Source organism: Bactrocera tryoni, chromosome 3 (assembly GCF_016617805.1).
Source record: "Bactrocera tryoni isolate S06 chromosome 3, CSIRO_BtryS06_freeze2, whole genome shotgun sequence".
Taxonomy (NCBI): Eukaryota; Metazoa; Arthropoda; class Insecta; order Diptera; family Tephritidae; genus Bactrocera; species Bactrocera tryoni.
In genome coordinates, this window is record NC_052501.1 from 50589465 (window position 1) to 50597765 (window position 8301).

An 8301-nucleotide genomic window follows, 5' to 3' on the forward strand; every position below is an offset into this window, starting at 1 on the left:
CAAGTAATAAATAAATTTTATTTTAAAAGAAATTAACATAAAATTTCTTAACTTATATTCACGATCACACGTAAACATACATATTTACGCATGTTTGTAGGCAAAGCTGCTACAGCGGCAAGGGGTGGCAATCGGCGGCCATTACTTTACTTATGCCATAGAAATTCTATTGCTACTAATATGGAAACGACAACGAAATAATGCAAATATGCATATTTCTAAATGTCATTAATTTCTTTGAAGAAATGAAAGGAATGAATGATCCTGAGAAGTATAGTCTTAACTTTTCAACGGCCAACGCAGAGCATTTCAACCAAAAAGAATTTATTCATTAAAATCACCACTTAGAAGTCGTTTTATCCGTTGTAATATGCCACAAGACAAAATTAGAAATTAACTTCTTAAACCTCACGCTGTCAGATAAAACGATATACTTCGTCATTGCGGGTCGATTTCCAAAAAATGTAAATGGAGACTAACTACAGAAATGATCCCGTAAAGTATAGTCTTAATTTTTCAACGGCCAACGCAGAATATTTCAACCAAAATATACGCAAAATAGTTGAGAATTCGCAGAAATGAAAGACAAACGAAAGAAAAAGAAGCATAACTTCAGTAATGCACAAGCATACAAACATACATATGCGCAGCAACAGCAAGGAAAGAGGTAACAATCGGCGATCCATTTTATATTTCTTTCATGCATAACCAAACCATAATTAGGACAACGCAATACAAGTGTCAATGGTGGTGTTGGTTGTAAGCGCTTGAAAAGTTACGACAAGCACGTAGGTTCGAATCCCAACAGAATTTATTTTTTATTGAATATGTCACCAACCAAAAATTGAAACATTGTTCTACAAAAACAACAACAGCATAAGCATGGCAACATTGTGTTGTTGGTAGAAAAGCCGTGCTGTGCCGAAAGAAACGAACAAACGATCGCCGATTGTCACCGCTTCGCTTGCTGCTCGAACATCTTCGCAGACAAGGTTGCGTAGATTCATATTAAGCAAGGTTGCGCAAACTGAATCTATCGCAACCTTTTCCGAACTCGTATAAGAAGTATAACTTCAAAAAAAATATTCCTATTTGTTTACCATGTGAATGCTTGTTATTATAGGACAGCACATCGGCCTCAAGCTCTCCAAAAACATTGTTGGAGTCGGACATTATATCTGAGGATACAATATCAACGTCATTCACATCATATGGCAATTTAAGAAGACGTCGAGGGCAAAAAACGATAACGAGTATACTCAAATAATTGAACGTGCGCTAGAGACTCTCACATCATCAACTAAAGCTGATGGTTGGGATGAGTTAGGCAACTTTGTGTCGTTAAATGGAAGAGAGTGGACCCAAGAATCTACATAATTATGAGCTCAAGCGGGGCATATGTGAATTGATATTTAACTACTAAAAGAAATTGCCAAGGTAAGAGCAGTTGCATAACTGTATTTGCTAATAAAACCTAATTTTACTGTTTTGCTTTATAGCTCCACATCTAGCCGTTCAAATTCGCAAAACTTGTTTGCTATGCTAGTCAAATGAAATGTTCCTTATCTTTTTTTAAATTTTTTTCAACGTGAGAAAGCAAATTTTTAAAAACCAATATTCATTGGTAAATTGAATATGTATGTATGTATGTAGGTACCACAGTTTGAATATTGAATAAAACTGAGTGATGGAAACTTTTTTCATTTAATGTATTCATACATAGGTATTTTTATTTTTAAGTATAATTATAATTAATAACAAGTAAGGAAGGGCTAAGTTCGGGTGTCACCGAACATTTTATACTCTCGCATGATAAAGTGATAATCGAGATTTCATTATACGTCATTTATATATTTTTCAAATACCGTATTTTTGTAAAGTTTTATTCCGCTATCATCATTAGTTCCTAACGTATACATATATTATACAGAGAAGGCATGAGATGGAATTCGAAATAGCGTTATATTGGAAGAAGGCGTGGTTGTAAACCGATTTCACCCATATTTCGTACGTGTCATCAGGGTGTTAAGAAAATATTATATGCCGAAATTCATTGAAATCGGTCTAGTAGTTCCTGAGATATGGTTTTTATTCCATAAGTGGGCGAGGCCACGCCCATTTTCAATTTTTAAAAAAAGCCTGGGTGCAGCTTTCTTCTGCCATTTTTTCCGTAAAATTTAGTGTTTCTGACGTTTTTTGTTAGTCGGTTAACGCACTTTTAGTGATTTTCAACATAACCTTTGTATGGGAGGTGGGCGTGGTTATTATCCGATGTCTTCCATTTTTGAACTGTATGTATATAGAAATGCCTGAAGGAAACGGCTCTATAGAATTTGGTTGACATATCTATAGTAGTTTGCGAGATATGTACAAAAAACTTAGTAGAAGGCGGGCCACGCCCACTTTTCCAAAAAACTACGTACAAATATGCCCCTCCCTAATGCGATCCTTTTTACCAAATTTCACTCTAAAACCTTTATTTATGGCTTAGTTATGACACTTTATAAGTTTTCGGTTTCCGCCATTTTGTGGGCGTGGCAGTTGGCCGATTTTGCCCATCTTCGAACTTAACCTTCTTATGGAGCCAAGAAATACGTGTACCAAGTTTCATCATGATATCTCAATTTTTACTCAAGTTACAGCTTGCACGGACGGACGGACAGACGGACGGACAGACAGACATCCGGATTTCGACTCTACTCGTCACCCTGATCACTTTGGTATATATAACCCTATATCTGACTCTTTTAGTTTTAGGACTTACAAACAACCGTTATGTGAACAAAACTATAATACTCTCCTTAGCAACATTGTTGCGAGAGTATAAAAATAATTATATAACATGTTTTTTATGAGATATGCATTATATAAAAACATATTGAATTCAAACTGATATTAATGAAAAACAATGAAATATTTCCATTCAACTTCTCCATGAGGAGTCATGAAATACATACTACATAAAACTTTCATGAACATTAATCGTGTCTGCTAGACTCCCTAAATCGCTGCTTTGCCGAACTGATGGAAGCATTCCATTTTCCTTCAACTCCATTTTCCAATTACCCGGATCACTAATGCGATGTGTGTCTTTGTCTACGTCAGATAATGGTAGACATATAGACTTGCGTATTATTAGGAAATAATGTAATATACAAATCGCGAGGACAATAACTTTCGCCTGTTCGGGAGTAACGTGACGATTAGAAAATGCGATACACATTTTCCACAACATTGCTCTGAATAGTCTATAATTAAATATCTTGTACGACATCACTTCATTGCGGAAGCTGAATGGTTTCATTAAGTACCTTTTTAAGGGAAAAGCGTCGCCAGCTACTATGACAAATGGTATTTCATCACGTTAATGTGGAAGTGGCCTCGACGATGGAAAATTTAAGAGCCATCAAAAAATTATTTATTTAAATTTTTGCAATAGTTTTACTTTGAAAAAACCTCCATCAGATTCACGATCATAAGCTCCAACTTCTACAAATAAAAATTTATAGTCGGCATCAACCATAGCCAACAATGCTATTGTTTTTCTTTTAGTTGAAATATTCGGAACCGCAGTACGCAGGCGCCTAAATCGCTATGTGTTTCCCATCCAATGCTACAAAGCAATAAGAGAAATTCCATCGCTGGTAAAAACGTTTCGAAGCAGTTATCTATTCTTCTTCGTTGTTCGGAACCTTATCAAAATACAGTTTATATTATTTTACTGATCCACGAATAGACCTGAATATTCACTTTTAAAAACTCATTCTTTAAAGCTTCAAAAATTCTATCATACGTCTTATGCACTATATGACAAATGGTAGATTTTCCCAACAGTAAAATACTCATTTGGCTCGAGAAGTTATCGCCTGCGGCCAAATAGCGTAGTGTTGCCGCCAGTCTTTCACTGATCGTGTATTTCTTTTATAAATATTGGATAGTCGAAAAAGTATTTTCGTACTTTGTCAATAGATGTCGTTGCAGTCGTATATCTCCGATGCTGTATCAGTTCGCGTAACAATGGCTCGCTCGCTTCCGTTCTGAAAATTTCGAAGTGAAAGACACACCTCGCTCTGGTCTCTATTGTTGTAAAAATCGATGAAATTATGGAAAATATTGACCAGGATCGTCACATAAGCAGCCATAACAACGCTAAGGAACTTAATATTCATCATCAAACGGTTTTGAACCATTTAAAAAAGGCTGGGTACAAAAAGAAGCGCGATGTTTGGGTACCACATCAATTGTCTGTGGAAAAATTTAAGGTTCGAATTAACATCTGCGATTCTTTCCTGAAACGAAACGAATGCTAACAGGAGACGAAAAGTGGATCAAATACGACAATAAGACATCAAATGCGAAAAAGATCATAGTCTAAGCGTGGTGAAGCTCAACAAATGATCGCAAAGCCAGGATTGACGCCTTGGAAGGTTTAGTGTTTGATGGGATTGGAAAGGAATCATCCACTATGAGCTGCTCCAGCCTGGTCGAAAGATTGATTCTACATTCTACTGTCAACAACTGATGAGATTGAAGCAAGCAATCGAAAAAAATGGACAAAACTGATCAACAGAAAGGGCGTCGTGTTCCGTCATGACACCGCTAGACCACACACATCTGTGATGACTCGGCAAAAACTGGGAGAGCTTGGCTGGGAATACTGCTCTGACCGTGCACTAACGGAATACCATTTGTTTCAGTCAATGCAGAATTCCCTTAATGGAGTAAAATCGGAGTCGCAGTTGTCGCAGAACCAGAAAAGTTTTACACTGATGGAATAATGGAATATGTTTGGTTCATTAAAATTAATTAGAAATATAAAAAAAAACAAATTGAAGTTTGATTAGAAATAGGAAAATACTGTTTTGACTACCCTATATATGGGTAAGGGCCTAACTAAAAAGTCGAAGTATTCCAGAGACATACTCAGGAAGTTTTCCAACTACTTTGGGTCCTGAGAAACCAGCTTAAAACTAAGTGTGGTGTAAAATCCACAGCAAGAACGATTCTTTTAGCCTGTTCTAATCCTTCACTGCTTTGGCTTTCTTTGATTAGTCCTCTTTTTTTCATGCTTTTAATGTCGTTACAAGACATAGCGCCGCAGTTGCAATATCAAATTTTCTATATTTATACCTTTTTTCGATTTTCACGCACTTTTTTAAAAGGAATTATATTTTTTATATAAGAGCTGGTGAAATTGTCTCTTCACAATTGCCATCTACATATTGTGAAAACGGGTTGTCAATTATCTGACACCAAAACTTAACGGCAGGTTTACAACTGATATTGTAATGAAAACCCATTTGACACCAGATGAACAGCTACTCTTTGAGGCAGTTTTTAAGTCATTATTTTGCCCTAATGAAAACTAAACATTACTATTTTTTTCCAACTGTAATATATCCATATTTCCTTAAAAATATTCGATAAAACTGAAATAAGTTTTTATAGATAATAATATTGCCCTCAGATTGAAATTCACACTGAGCGCTGTTTTTTTTTTCTTTTTTGGTGTATGTAGCGAAGATATTGTATGTAAGAGCGCTTAGAAGACTTAGTCCTTTTCTAAACAAGAAAATCGTAAAGATTTTACGTGTTAGCTTACTCTATTTGGACGAAGGTAGTATTGCAGATAATACTCCGAGATATTTTTGGAATTAAAATCTGTCTATCAAGTTATGGATCAATTCAATATATATAATTACGATGGCATTTGCAAATGATTAACAAAATCATAAACAGATTAATCTTCTAGAACGAACTTATAACATTTATTGTTATACTGATGCTGAAAATTAAGCTTAGGAGGCTCGCTTCGAAAAATTTTAAATTTCTAATTCGAACGACAAAGTGCGACAGAATTCAACATCAGCTGATGAGGAAAGAGTTGAAACTAATTTACGCTTAGTTTGGACAATTCGCTGTTGACTGTGTTGTTTGCTGCCTTGCCGCACCACATCAAGTGCCACCCACTTCGATGGGACCGACTTAGATAAAAGCGAGCAGAGCGCGGATACAGTCGTTAGACTGAGGTTATGACGGTGCGGCGTAGCTGTGACTGACTTTGATGTCAGGATGTTAAGCGTAAAACGCAGCCGCAGCAAGACTGACAAATAAAAAAGTAACCGGCGAAGTAGAGAAAAAATTGGAAAATAATTAAAACATTTCGAAGGTCTACAACTTTAAGCGACTTAAAAATATCGTTTTCATGAAATACAGCACTGAGAGCACGAAATACAAGCGGGATGCAGTAGTTACGACGCGTAAATCGCATACTCAAACTTGCAAGTTTAAAACCAAAAAAGTAACTTTTCTCATTTCCTTGATGTGGTGCGGCAAGGCAGCAAACAACACAGTCAACAGCGAACTGTCCAAACTGGCTGACAAGATGGCTTTCGCACTCCATCTCCATTGGTTAGTCTCGCACATTCGGTCGTGCGTTCTGCTCGTCGCGTGGCTCTTTTGGTGGAGCCTTAACGTTGACAGTTGGCGACAGGACATTTGCGGCTGTTGTGCGTCCGATAATACTTTGTAGTCCAATAACTGAGAATTTGCTAAAACTTGCATTACCACCACCACAGCTGCAATGACAATAACAATGTAGCTGCAACAACAAAAAAACAATTACAGCGTTACTTTTCATATTAATTTATTTATTGCAATATTGCGTGAAGGCGCGACATTGAATGTACAATAAAGTATGAAAACTGGCACACAGTCATTTAAGAGACGATGTTGTAGGGCAAATCCACATCCTTTTATTTGTTTAAAGTATTTTTGAAGTACGTTAACAAATTTATAATAAGCCGACCATGAGTCAACGGGGCTGTTCAGAGCTCTTATTTTGGAATATTTTGACATGATTTGTTAAAGATTTGTCTTAGTTGCAATACTTCTCCTAAAATTATTCTGAATGAACTTGCTCTTGAGAGTATTCACCACATTGTCTTTTATTTTAAGCTTTCAAGCCATGAATTTATGTTTCTTTTCCTTACTTTCTATAAATTTCTTCTTCTTTACTGGCGTAGACATCGCTTACGTTCCTTCTTTTCGCAACGCGGCACCAATTGGAAATTCAAAGCGAAGCCAACAAAGTCGAGGTCTTCCACTTTCTCTGCTTCTCATGGGTGCCCATCCGGACAACATGACCTAGCCAGCACCCGGTTTTTTTAATGCGCTGAAATATGTCAAACTCATCGTTAACGCGCAAAGGACCATAAATCTTTCGCAGAACCTTTCTCTCGAAAACTCTTAACGTCGACTCATCAGATGTTGTCATCGACCATGCCTCTACACAATAAAGCAGGATGGAAATAATAAGTGACTTATAGAATTGGGTTTTTTGTTGCGACGATGCGCAGTGTATCGTTTAATACAAGCAAAGGGGACAAAAATATTTTAGTTTGAAATTTAATTATTTTGGTCGTGTTGATTAATTATCTTAAGTTTCATTGAATTATTTAATATATTTATTTAGATTTACGTATAGAAAACAAAAACTTGTGTAAAAAATATATTTAATTATATTTTTAAATATCAGAACATACACTAATATTTATTTGAACGTAGAGAAAATTATGATAACAATAATAAGTGTGTTCGTAAAAAATCCCTTACTAATCATCTCTTTTTTCATTGGTTGAAATGCATAGAAATCTGTTTGTAGGTCCATTACATTTCAACTAATGAGAAACGCTAGTCAGCGCGGGGTTTTTCTACGAACAGGCCTAATATTAAAAATAACATAAAAACAAATAAGGAAGGGCTAAGTTCGGGTGCCACCGAACATTTTATACTCTCGCATGATAAAGTGATAATCGAGATTTCATAATACGTCATTTACATATTTTTTTATTTTACTGTAAAATTAATTAGATTAGTAGCCTGAGATATGGTTTTTGGTCCATAAGTGGCCCATTTTCATTTAAAAAAAAAAAGCCTGGGTGCAGCTTCCTTCTGCCATTTCTTCCGTAAAATTTAGTGTTTCTGACGTTTTTTGTTAGTCGGTTAACGCACTTTCAGTGATTTTCAACATAACCTTTGTATGGGAGGTGGGCGTGGTTATTATCCGATTTCTTCCATTTTTGAACTGTATATGGAAATGCCTGAAGAAAACGACTCTATAGAGTTTGGTTGACATAGCTATAGTAGTTTCCGAGATATGTACAAAAAACTTAGTAGGGGGCGGGGCCACGCCCACTTTTCCAAAGAAATTACGTCCAAATATGCCCCTCTCTAATGCGATACTTTGTGCCAAATTTCACTTTAATATCTTTATTTATGGCTTAGTTATGACACTTTATA

The 8301-nt window shown here is 36.0% G+C and overlaps 1 long non-coding RNA gene and 1 pseudogene across 1 annotated transcript; one reads left to right on the plus strand and one right to left on the minus strand.

Moving 5' to 3' along the window:
- Positions 1 to 339: 339 nt before the first annotated feature.
- Positions 340 to 510, minus strand: LOC120773196 (annotated as a pseudogene).
- Positions 511 to 1124: 614 nt separating this feature from the next.
- On the plus strand, positions 1125 to 1712 carry LOC120772150. Its single transcript, XR_005705041.1, has 2 exons — positions 1125 to 1437; positions 1500 to 1712. It is a non-coding gene; the product is annotated as an uncharacterized LOC120772150 (long non-coding RNA).
- The last annotated feature ends 6589 nt before the right edge of the window (positions 1713 to 8301 follow it).